Below are 9,063 nucleotides of genomic sequence, written 5' to 3' on the forward strand. Positions count from 1 at the left end.
GTTTCTCAATCGGCAAGTTTTATGAAATGTCAGAACGTTTTAGAGTTGGGAGTGATTGTTGGACTCATTATAATCACACAGGGAGCTTAAGAAAATACTAATGCCTCAGCCCCACCTGCAGAAATTCTGAATTAACTTGTCTGGGGAAGACTGCAGGCCCTATGTTTTAAAAAGTTTTCCAAGCAATTTTAATGTCCAGCCAATTGGAGAACCACTGGGCTAGTCCCATTCGATGAGATAAAAACAGAAATTCATGTATGATTTGACATAGCAAAGGGCACAAAACTACACATCAGAATAGCTGAGAATAAACACTGACGGCGCCGGCACTCCCCGCCCCGCAGAGGCCCGCGCGGCCTCCCTCCGCCGCGGGGACCCGGGGTGGCAGCCGCCGCAAACCCCGTCCTTCCCGCGCCCCGCGCCCCGCCGCCGCCGCCGCCGCCGCCGCCGCCGCCAACGCCGCAGCCGCCCCCACTCACCTCAGGGGCGCAACCGGCACAGCCGGCCGTCGGCCTCGTTCCCGCCGAGGCGTCTCGGTGCGGTACTCCCTGCGCGGGCCGGTTCTTCCCCGGCGGTCGCAGGTGGTTCAGGGGTGGGGGGGCGGGGACGGCCTTCACACGAGCAACGAACCGAAGCGCCGCCTGGTGGCGTTTTCCACACGCCGGCGCCACCGCAGTCGCCTTGGGTCCGCACGGCGCCCTGCCGGCCGCAGCTCTTGCTGTCTCGCCGAGCCGACAAGCCTCCGCGGACAGGGGAGGGGGCCGCGGCGCGAGTCGGAGGCCGGGCGGGGGTGTGCGCAGACTCTTTCCTCTGGGGACTGCGCGCATGCGCACCAGCGGGTCGGAAACCGTGGCCGCTGCGTGGGGGCCGGACCCGCCCAGGGGCGCTGGTCCAGCTCCGCCAAACGCGAGCGCCGGGTACCTCTTGGCGTGGGCCATTTGAATGATTCGCGGCCGCCTGTGGTGAGGGCAGTTGGGCAGGCCGCTTCCCTTTTGGGAGCTTCTCTGGCATCAGGAGGGGAACCCGCCCCTCATCCTTTCGCCGGAGCCCCACCCTCCCCAGGCCGCGGGACTGGCAAAAAAAAAAAAAAAAAAAAAAGCTGGGAAAGTAAAACAACACTGACTTCAGGATAACAGTTATGTCTTTGGATGGAAAGAAGGGAATGGGATAAAGGAAAGGTGAAAAAGAAACTTCAAGCATTTGCATATGATTTGATTTCTTAGAAGAAAGATTTTTAAATGCTAACATTTTGCCACAATGCTTCAATGTTTTAAAGAAATAAAATATTCATATGTAATTTTATTACATAGAAACGCAAAATATAGTCATGCATATGCACACAGATATGCATATTTTATATGTAAACATAAAAAACACTATTCCATGAATAAAATGATAGAGATTTTCTTTATCATTGAGCTTTATTTTTTTCCTGAACGTACGGTTATTTCAGGTACTTCAGGGCTCCTGAGCTTGCCAGGAGACGCACATGTCCAAGAAGGCCAGTCCCCAGCAGGGAAGCAGGATGGAGCCCCAGGTGCAGGTAGGTCACGGCAAGATGGGGGTACTGGGGATGGTCGAAGGCAGGCAGGTAGGCTCGGGGTCAGGCAACGGGGAGGGAAGCATCGGGGTGTATGTGGGGCACAGGTAGGCCAAGGCAGGATGGAGTGAGGGGCGCTGTGTGGGACCCAAATAGGAAGGGAGGGGAGGGGTGCTTCAGGAGCCAGGGTCGGGCTATCCCCTCCCCCCCACCTCCTGCCACCTCCCAAAGCAGCAGCTGAGTCCCTCCTGAGCTCCCTGTCGGACAGGCCCAGCTTTGGCATCTGCGTCCTTGCCCCACGTTGCTACACGGCTCCCCTCATCTGGAGCCCCCGGCCCACTTTTCTTTCCCACCACAGACTGAATGCATCTTTGGACATGTGGCTGGCTCTGGGATGAAATGTTTCCAGGGCACTTCATTGGCACTCTTAACTCTTGTCATGACACTATGAATTCTTTTATAAGTACGTTTAGAAATAGCTTATTCACAAGAATATCAAACTTCCTCATTCTTGGTCAATATTGACAGATTGTCATTTATCTTAGCATGTTATACATACTCCAGTTGAGTATTTTTCCCCCTTTGTCTGTGATCGTCTACAGATAAAACTGGTCTGCTATTAGCTTAGAGTCCATCTCTGCCTTTGCTCTTTCATTTTTCCTGAACTTCTCGTGTGGGATAATTTCTCATATTGCTTTCCCTGATCCTAACTTACTTATTATAATTAAGTGGGTTGTAGGAATAGGAATATAGTATAGTTATGAAGGTACAATAACATATATTCCATTATTCTAAATTGCTTAAATTAGGTTAAAAATTTTACTTGAAGATAGAGTGCCTCATTTAGAAGGGAAGGGGGTCTACAGAATATTTGCTTTTATAAAGGGGGTATTGGGTCTGAAATGATAGCTATGCCATAAGTTAGCAACGTTTGCTAGGAACTTGGTTGATGTTAACTCTGCTAGTTCTCATCCATAGATCATAGTTCTTTGCAGATCTATGGTCTATTGTAGACTTTGTGTGTTAGGTGCAGCATTTATCACATTTTATGTACCGCATCATATATATGATATTCAGTAGCTTACCCTTCTAAATGAAAAGATAAAAGGACTATAGATGAGTAGATTCTTAGTGAGTTGTTCCCCGCCCTCTCCCATTCCCACTAATTTGCTTAGAGATAGCCAATACAGACGATTCTTTAAACATGTGGATGAGGATAGAAACTCAATCCTTAACCATTACACATTTTCAGGACTGACTTTAAATTAAATTTTAGGCTATCAATAGCAATTTACCGCTATTCTCAGGTTTCTTTCACAGTCTGTTATTTTGATGACCTTTTCGTACTTCGGTCTTTGCTTAATTTCATGCAGAGGTAGAAAATATGGTAATTTTTAACAACTCCTTGGTAATTCTGCAAATACAAAGGAAGTTTTAAAAAGGCAGATTTAAAAAGAAAAGAATTGATTTGATTCCAAAGCTGGTATTAACATATTTTAATGCAGAGGAAAGATAAGGAGCAAGATGAATCTTAAGGTTATAAGAGGCCAATCACATTGACCGACATGAGCTCACAGAAGTTACACGTTTCCTAGGGCCAAGGAACTGTTTCATGGCCTTGAAGGGTATATTAGTATTTCTACTTAAGTCATTACATTTTCAAACATTGGAACTGCTCAGATTTGGTTCACTGCACAAATCAATCACTTAGAATGTTAAAGAGCATGACTTTGGTCTCCTGGAGACAGCTCTTCTGTGACTGAGCTCTCGTTTGCACGGCCTGTCTACCTTCCCTGTGAATTTTTTTTTCTTGTTTTTTTTTTTTTATTTGTTTGTTTTTTTTTTTTCCCCTTGTCAGCCTACATTGTGAATGCAACTGATAGAACAAACACCAACACCTAACACTGGAAATTCTCTCCTCTGAACTCATTTGAAACACATGCTGAGTTTCTCAATCGGCAAGTTTTATGAAATGTCAGAACGTTTTAGAGTTGGGAGTGATTGTTGGACTCATTATAATCACACAGGGAGCTTAAGAAAATACTAATGCCTCAGCCCCACCTGCAGAAATTCTGAATTAACTTGTCTGGGGAAGACTGCAGGCCCTATGTTTTAAAAAGTTTTCCAAGCAATTTTAATGTCCAGCCAATTGGAGAACCACTGGGCTAGTCCCATTCGATGAGATAAAAACAGAAATTCATGTATGATTTGACATAGCAAAGGGCACAAAACTACACATCAGAATAGCTGAGAATAAACACTGACGGCGCCGGCACTCCCCGCCCCGCAGAGGCCCGCGCGGCCTCCCTCCGCCGCGGGGACCCGGGGTGGCAGCCGCCGCAAACCCCGTCCTTCCCGCGCCCCGCGCCCCGCCGCCGCCGCCGCCGCCGCCGCCGCCGCCAACGCCGCAGCCGCCCCCACTCACCTCAGGGGCGCAACCGGCACAGCCGGCCGTCGGCCTCGTTCCCGCCGAGGCGTCTCGGTGCGGTACTCCCTGCGCGGGCCGGTTCTTCCCCGGCGGTCGCAGGGGGTTCAGGGGTGGGGGGGCGGGGACGGCCTTCACACGAGCAACGAACCGAAGCGCCGCCTGGTGGCGTTTTCCACACGCCGGCGCCACCGCAGTCGCCTTGGGTCCGCACGGCGCCCTGCCGGCCGCAGCTCTTGCTGTCTCGCCGAGCCGACAAGCCTCCGCGGACAGGGGAGGGGGCCGCGGCGCGAGTCGGAGGCCGGGCGGGGGTGTGCGCAGACTCTTTCCTCTGGGGACTGCGCGCATGCGCACCAGCGGGTCGGAAACCGTGGCCGCTGCGTGGGGGCCGGACCCGCCCAGGGGCGCTGGTCCAGCTCCGCCAAACGCGAGCGCCGGGTACCTCTTGGCGCGGGCCATTTGAATGATTCGCGGCCGCCTGTGGTGAGGGCAGTTGGGCAGGCCGCTGCCCTTTTGGGAGCTTCTCTGACATCAGGAGGGGAACCCGCCCCTCATCCTTTCGCCGGAGCCCCACCCTCCCCAGGCCGCGGGACTGGCAAAAAAAAAAAAAAAAAAAAGCTGGGAAAGTAAAACAACACTGACTTCAGGATAACAGTTATGTCTTTGGATGGAAAGAAGGGAATGGGATAAAGGAAAGGTGAAAAAGAAACTTCAAGCATTTGTATATGATTTGATTTCTTAGAAGAAAGATTTTTAAATGCTAACATTTTGCCACAATGCTTCAATGTTTTAAAGAAATAAAATATTCATATGTAATTTTATTACATAGAAACGCAAAATATAGTCATGCATATGCACACAGATATGCATATTTTATATGTAAACATAAACAACATGATTCAATGAATAAAATGATAGAGATTTTCTTTATTATTGAGCTTTATTCTTTTCCTGAACTTACGGTTATTTCAGGTACTTCAGGGCTCCAGAGCTTGCCAGGAGACGCACATGTCCAAGAAGGCTAGTCCCCAGCAGGGAAGCTGAATGGAGCCCCAGGTGCAGGTAGGTCACGGCACGATGGGGGTACTGGGGATGGTCGAAGGCAGGCAGGCAGGCTCGGGGTTAGGCAACGGGGAGGGAAGCATCGGGGTGTATGTGGGGCACAGGTAGGCCAAGGCAGGATGGAGTGAGGGGTGCTGTGTGGGACCCAAATAGGAAGGGAGGGGAGGGGTGCTTCAGGAGCCAGGGTCGGGCTATCCCCTCCCCCCACCTCCTGCCACCTCCCAAAGCAGCAGCTGAGTCCCTCCTGAGCTCCCTGTCGGACAGGCCCAGCTTTGGCATCTGCGTCCTTGCCCCAACTTGCTACACGGCTCCCCTCATCTGGAGCCCCCGGCCCACTTTTCTTTCCCACCACAGACTGAATGCATCTTTGGACACGTGGCTGGCTCTGGGATGAAATGTTTCCAGGGCACTTCATTGGCACTCTTAACTCGTGTCATAACACACTGAATTGTTTTATAAGTACGTTTATAAATAGCTCATTCACAAGAATATCAAACTTCCTCACTCTTGGTCAACATTGACAGATTGTAATTTATCTTAGCATGTTATACATACTCCAGTCAAGTAATTTTCCCCCTTTGTCTGTGATCGTCTACAGAGAAAACTGGCCTGCTAGTAGCTGAGAGTCCATCTCTGCCTTTACTCTTTCATTTTTCCTGAACTTCCCGTGTGGGATAATTTCTCATATTGCTTTCCCTGATCCTAACTTACTTATTATAATTAAGCGGGGTGTAAGAATAGGAATATAGTATAGTTATGAATGTACAATAACATATATTCCATTATTCTAAATTGATTTAAATGTACTTAAAAATTATTGTTGAATATAGAGTGCCTCATTTGGAAGGGAAGGGGGTCTACAGAATATTTGCTTTTATAACGGGGATATTGGGTCTGAAATGATAGCTATGGCCATAAGTTAGCAACGTTTCCTAGGAGCTGGGTTGATGTTAACTCTGCTAGTTCTGATCCATAGATCATAGTCCTTTGTAGATCTATGGTCTATTGTAGACTTTGTGTGTTAGGTGCAGCATTTATCACATTTTATGTACCGCATTATATATATGACATTCAGTAGCTTACCCTTCTAAATGAAAAGATAAAAGGACTATAGATGAGTAGATTCTTAGTGAGTTGTTCCCAGCCCTCTCCCATTCCCACTAATTTGCTTACAGATAGCCAATACAGACGATTCTTTAAACATGTGGATGAGGATAGAAACTCAATCCTTAACCATTACACATTTTCAGGACTGACTTTAAATTAAATTTTAGGCTATCAATAGCAATTTACCGCTATTCTCAGGTTTCTTTCACAGTCTGTTGTTTTGATGACCTTTTCGTACTTCGGTCTTTGCTTAATTTCATGCAGAGGTAGAAAATATGGTAATTTTTAACAACTCCTTGGTAATTCTGCAAATACAAAGGAAGTTTTAAAAAGGCAGATTTAAAAAGAAAAGAATTGATTTGATTCCAAAGCTGGTATTAACATATTTTAATGCAGAGGAAAGATAAGGAGCAAGATGAATCTTAAGGTTATAAGAGGCCAATCACATTGACCGACATGAGCTCACAGAAGTTACACGTTTCCTAGGGCCAAGGAACTGTTTCATGGCCTTGAAGGGTATATTAGTATTTGTACTTAAGTCATTACATTTTCAAACATTGGAACTGCTCAGATTTGGTTCACTGCACAAATCAATCACTTAGAATGTTAAAGAGCATGACTTTGGTCTCCTGGAGACAGCTCTTCTGTGACTGAGCTCTCGTTTGCACGGCCTGTCTACCTTCCCTGTGAATTTTTTTTTCTTGTTTTTTTTTTTTTATTTGTTTGTTTTTTTTTTTCCCCTTGTCAGCCTACATTGTGAATGCAACTGATAGAACAAACACCAACACCTAACACTGGAAATTCTCTCCTCTGAACTCATTTGAAACACATGCTGAGTTTCTCAATCGGCAAGTTTTATGAAATGTCAGAACGTTTTAGAGTTGGGAGTGATTGTTGGACTCATTATAATCACACAGGGAGCTTAAGAAAATACTAATGCCTCAGCCCCACCTGCAGAAATTCTGAATTAACTTGTCTGGGGAAGACTGCAGGCCCTATGTTTTAAAAAGTTTTCCAAGCAATTTTAATGTCCAGCCAATTGGAGAACCACTGGGCTAGTCCCATTCGATGAGATAAAAACAGAAATTCATGTATGATTTGACATAGCAAAGGGCACAAAACTACACATCAGAATAGCTGAGAATAAACACTGACGGCGCCGGCACTCCCCGCCCCGCAGAGGCCCGCGCGGCCTCCCTCCGCCGCGGGGACCCGGGGTGGCAGCCGCCGCAAACCCCGTCCTTCCCGCGCCCCGCGCCCCGCCGCCGCCGCCGCCGCCGCCGCCGCCGCCAACGCCGCAGCCGCCCCCACTCACCTCAGGGGCGCAACCGGCACAGCCGGCCGTCGGCCTCGTTCCCGCCGAGGCGTCTCGGTGCGGTACTCCCTGCGCGGGCCGGTTCTTCCCCGGCGGTCGCAGGGGGTTCAGGGGTGGGGGGGCGGGGACGGCCTTCACACGAGCAACGAACCGAAGCGCCGCCTGGTGGCGTTTTCCACACGCCGGCGCCACCGCAGTCGCCTTGGGTCCGCACGGCGCCCTGCCGGCCGCAGCTCTTGCTGTCTCGCCGAGCCGACAAGCCTCCGCGGACAGGGGAGGGGGCCGCGGCGCGAGTCGGAGGCCGGGCGGGGGTGTGCGCAGACTCTTTCCTCTGGGGACTGCGCGCATGCGCACCAGCGGGTCGGAAACCGTGGCCGCTGCGTGGGGGCCGGACCCGCCCAGGGGCGCTGGTCCAGCTCCGCCAAACGCGAGCGCCGGGTACCTCTTGGCGCGGGCCATTTGAATGATTCGCGGCCGCCTGTGGTGAGGGCAGTTGGGCAGGCCGCTTCCCTTTTGGGAGCTTCTCTGACATCAGGAGGGGAACCCGCCCCTCATCCTTTCGCCGGAGCCCCACCCTCCCCAGGCCGCGGGACTGGCAAAAAAAAAAAAAAAAAAAAAAGCTGGGAAAGTAAAACAACACTGACTTCAGGATAACAGTTATGTCTTTGGATGGAAAGAAGGGAATGGGATAAAGGAAAGGTGAAAAAGAAACTTCAAGCATTTGCATATGATTTGATTTCTTAGAAGAAAGATTTTTAAATGCTAACATTTTGCCACAATGCTTCAATGTTTTAAAGAAATAAAATATTCATATGTAATTTTATTACATAGAAACGCAAAATATAGTCATGCATATGCACACAGATATGCATATTTTATATGTAAACATAAAAAACACTATTCCATGAATAAAATGATAGAGATTTTCTTTATCATTGAGCTTTATTCTTTTCCTGAACGTACGGTTATTTCAGGTACTTCAGGGCTCCTGAGCTTGCCAGGAGACGCACATGTCCAAGAAGGCCAGTCCCCAGCAGGGAAGCAGGATGGAGCCCCAGGTGCAGGTAGGTCACGGCAAGATGGGGGTACTGGGGATGGTCGAAGGCAGGCAGGTAGGCTCGGGGTCAGGCAACGGGGAGGGAAGCATCGGGGTGTATGTGGGGCACAGGTAGGCCAAGGCAGGATGGAGTGAGGGGCGCTGTGTGGGACCCAAATAGGAAGGGAGGGGAGGGGTGCTTCAGGAGCCAGGGTCGGGCTATCCCCTCCCCCCCACCTCCTGCCACCTCCCAAAGCAGCAGCTGAGTCCCTCCTGAGCTCCCTGTCGGACAGGCCCAGCTTTGGCATCTGCGTCCTTGCCCCACGTTGCTACACGGCTCCCCTCATCTGGAGCCCCCGGCCCACTTTTCTTTCCCACCACAGACTGAATGCATCTTTGGACATGTGGCTGGCTCTGGGATGAAATGTTTCCAGGGCACTTCATTGGCACTCTTAACTCTTGTCATGACACTATGAATTCTTTTATAAGTACGTTTAGAAATAGCTTATTCACAAGAATATCAAACTTCCTCATTCTTGGTCAATATTGACAGATTGTCATTTATCTTAGCATGTTAT

The sequence above is a fragment of the Camelus bactrianus genome, unplaced genomic scaffold, assembly GCF_048773025.1.
Source record: "Camelus bactrianus isolate YW-2024 breed Bactrian camel unplaced genomic scaffold, ASM4877302v1 HiC_scaffold_21, whole genome shotgun sequence".
Lineage (NCBI taxonomy): Eukaryota > Metazoa > Chordata > Mammalia > Artiodactyla > Camelidae > Camelus > Camelus bactrianus.